Source organism: Pipra filicauda, unplaced genomic scaffold (assembly GCF_003945595.2).
Source record: "Pipra filicauda isolate LSUMZ 115617 unplaced genomic scaffold, ASM394559v2 scaffold71_size5581439_pilon, whole genome shotgun sequence".
NCBI lineage: Eukaryota > Metazoa > Chordata > Aves > Passeriformes > Pipridae > Pipra > Pipra filicauda.
The window spans coordinates 1892919-1897121 of NW_024104887.1; positions in this window are offsets into that span (position 1 = coordinate 1892919).

Here is a 4203-nt window from a genome sequence, read left to right on the forward strand (position 1 = left end):
ACAGGAAGTGATTGAGGCATGAGTAAGGATTTCAACACAGGCTGGGTCAGAGCGAGCCCAGGGCTGGCAGGGCTCCAGGGAGAGCTGCAGGCAGACACAGAGGAGGGAAAACCACAAGGAGAATTCCAAAACCGTATTCCCGAGGGCTCACAGATATCCGAGACACCCAAGTGTTTCAGCAGTAAGAGTCAGTCATCCCACACTGAGTTAGAGAGACAAAGAAAGGAGGGATCAGCAGAGAGGGAGCCTGAATGAAAACCCAAGGGATCGAGCCCTGTCTCTTCCCCATGTCCCCCACAAAGGTGTTCAGCACCTGGGCTGGCCTCAGACACCTGCAGACCTTGACCTTACACAGAAGTCAGGCTGGTTATGACAAGAGGGATGCTCAGATCACATCACCAGCAGCAGCAATAACAGACAAGAGCAAGCAGTTCTTGTTAAAGAAGAGAGAAAACAGCCTTCCTGTGACAGAGCCAGCGAGGAGCAGATGCTGTCAGAGCTGGACAGGAGGCTGCAGCTTCCAGCTCTGTTTAGCATAAAATAGGGAGACAGCATAAAATAGGGAGACAAGGAACTGAATCTGGAGGTGAGAAACATCAATCAGCTGGGTTCCTCCTATCTGTCAAGGCATCAGGTATGATATCTCCCACCCACTCCATCTCATACAACACATTTTGCCCAGGGCTGGCTTTGATTTTACAGAGCAACTTGATTTGCAGCACTTCTGCTGGTAGGGGTTGTGCTCTACACCAAGAGCTCTCGTCCCAGTCTTCCTCACCTTCAACATGAAGGTTTGCCCTCTTCACAACATGCCCTTACTCCTGGATTTACTCATCTCATCAACTGGTCCTACCTTCTGGTTACAAGGTTTGATGCTGCACTCGGGATTGGCTGGTTGGATCCACATGCAGGAATGAGGATGGGAGGGTAAAAAGACACAGGGAAAACATAAAACAGTAGCTGAGAAGAATTTAAGCAGGGAAGGATGTCAGAATAAAAAGATTTTACAGTTTTTCAGGCTGCTATTAGAGGGATTCTCTGAATTCTTAACTTTGCAGCCAGAACCACAAACTTTAGGGAGCACTGAATTTAGTGTGTTCCTTCCTCGATTTTGCTGCCCATCTATGAGGAGACAGGAAACTTCAGTTCATTTTCCCTCCACTACTCATTATCCCCTGAAGATCAGCTGCCCACACCAGTCACAGGATATTGTGATATTCTGCTTCTTCTCAGGACAAATGGATATTTTTATGCAGGGGGAGAGAGACAAGAGGAAGTGCATTCCCACTGCATAAAGATTTCTGCCAGAAACCTTAACATAAACAGATTTGCTTTCAACACAGTAATGAACAAATGAACTCCACAGGCTGCTAATTATGCTCCCCTCAGAACAGACAGCTGCTTTTAACCTGAAATACGACCACCACAACCAGTTCATGGCCACACTCACTGGGGTCACACACAACAGATTCAAAAACTCCTCAAGCACCACCAGGCAGATCCCCTGCCCAGCTGTGCCCAGCACATGTCAGCTCACAGGGAGGTCTGGCAGGGGCAAACTCACCCTCCTCAAGTGTCATTGTCACCTCCAGGAGCTGCAGACTGACCAGAGCAAGGAGTCAGGGATGGTTGACTTAGCACACTTCACACAGGGAAATGAGGACGAACTTCAGTAAATTTTACTCTAAGTGCAATCTGTCAGCAAGACACAGATTCAAAACATCCCAGACACTCGTTTTTAAGAAATCTATGCCTGCTGCTAGGGACAGATACTCCTCCCCTACCACTAGTTTCTCCCCCACTTCAACATAAAAACACTTGAGCAGGTTTTTAGGCAGCTCTGAATGCTGAGCACGGAGCTCTTCCAAATGACACCATCAGGTCATCTTCACCACCCAGAGCAACACTGCCTGAGCCATCCAAGTCCCACATTAGCTCCCGACCGAGTGATGCAACTTCTGTGCTGCAGAACTATCCCTGGCCTGGGACACAGGCCAGCATCTCCACAGGGCACTGCCCTGCTCCATTAGAGATGACAACGTGCCCTGAGCTCCCGTACCGAGCCCTCGGCTCTATTCCCATACGAGGCCCTATGGGCTTCCCAGAGGCTCTACCTTCTGAAACAAAAAAAAAAATAAATCTGTTTCAAGCCTTCTGAAAAAAAAAAAAAAAAAAAAATCTGTTTCCAGCCCTTCTGGAAAAAAAAAAAAAATATATCTGTTTCCAGCAGTAGAGGTGAATGCAGGCAAATCTGTGGTGTAAGAAACACGAGCCATTTCTCTTCCCCGCTCCCCACATCACCTGCACAGGCTGAAAGCTTTGCCTTCCCATGGAACTTCAAGGAAATGTGACTTTCTCCAGACACACTGTAAAGAAAACCCCGTCTGCTCCTGTGGATGCTCTGGGGCCACCAGCTCTGCTTGTTTTGTTTTTCTTCCTTTTCCAAGATAACACAGATGACAAGGATTTTCTAGATCTCCGCTGGATTCTTCCTGCAGTCTTTTCATACTGGGATGAATGGTTCTGTCTGTTCCCACAACCAAGAAAAGCATCCCAGGAATGCACAATATGAAAGCCTGCTTCAGATGACCAAAATATTCTGTTCTCCATCTTTCCATCAGAAAAGGGAACAGCTAAATCTGAGTCACCTGGGCTCAGATTCAAAAAGGGGAACAGTTCTTAACTAAGCACAGATGTACAGCCAAAAAATACCTTTTACCAGGAGCAATATATCTGGATATTCCTGGCATCATGGATAATTGCATTAGAGCAGCACACATAAAAACTGAGAAACAACGGGAGGTGCTTAGAGTCAATTATTTCACAAATGTGGTAGAGAAATAACACAAACCAAGGGTTGGAAGGAGAAGCCTTTGTCAGTCTTGGCAATATTCTTTATCTGCAAGTTGCTCTGCTTCATCCATCCCTCCTACCCTCAACAAGGCACACAAAGATTTGCTTGCCATGTGGAAAACATCCCATTCAAGATGGGCATAAGCAACAGAGCAGACTCCCAGACCCAGCACACTCCCCAGAGCAAAGCCCCCGTGGGTCTACACAAAATCAGGATCTGTTCACCCCCACATACTGAGTGCAACAACTGCAAGACACAGGAACAGGTTTCCAGACACCAGATTGAGTTGGCCTGAATCCCATCCTGTGCCTGGTGCTTCCTTCTGGCTGGATCTCCATGTAAGAAGTGTTTACCCAACCCGACATCCCCGGCAAGGCACAGGGATTTCGCTCTGAGAGCAGCCCCAAGTGGAATTCCAACCAGCTGTATCTGAACACTGCTGTAACAGTTGGGTCTGCACAATAGTTTGTGGGGAAGGGAGTCCTCAGTTCTTAAATATACAACAAAAAAAGTGAGTACCAAAATTTAGGTTTCTAATTTTCTAAATCTGAAAATCCACATGTAAGGAATTAAATCTGAAGTTTTCAGTCAGCACACACCTTTCTAGGACAGAGCCCATTAAAAAAAAGGGTAAAGAACAGTATTTAATTATCAGACTGAAGGAAATCAAGGTTATCACTTTGTCCAAAAGGTTAATGACAAACAAAAACACTGCAGAGAACCAGTAAACACTTTTTTTTTTTTTAAACAATCTGGATTGATGCAAATAATCAGTGATTTCAAAGACAATTATTTGGATAGGGAAAGGTTTGCACAATAAAGTATTTCTGTTTTCCCCTATTCCCACCTAAGATAACCTTTTGAGAAGCAATTGCTTGTGCCATTATTTAAAACACTATTTCACCTTTACTTATGTTCATGCTGCAAATGAGGAACACCAGGGTTTGGGATGCAGCCCCATGGCAGCACATCTGCAAGCAGAGTCTCAGCCTTTTTCAGGGCTATCCTAAGATATGGTTGAGTGTCTGACTAATGCAAGAGTCTCTGGGCAAAGACACAGCTTGGAAAGAGCAGGAATTCTGTGTGCAGCTGCTCCGACAGTGCAACAACAGCAACTCCACATGGAGTAATGCAAAGTGCATTTTACACCTGCAAGGCACATCCCCATCCTCCACAGGGAAGAGGAACAACCCCTCCTGCTGCCACACAGCATCCAGCAGCACTTTGGTTTTGACACACCCTTTGCATGCCTGCTCAGGAGAGTGAGACACAACAGCAGGAGTTTAATTCCCTACCCATGTTCTGACTGTATTTCAGAAAGTACAGAGCCTGCAAGAGGCTTCTGGGTT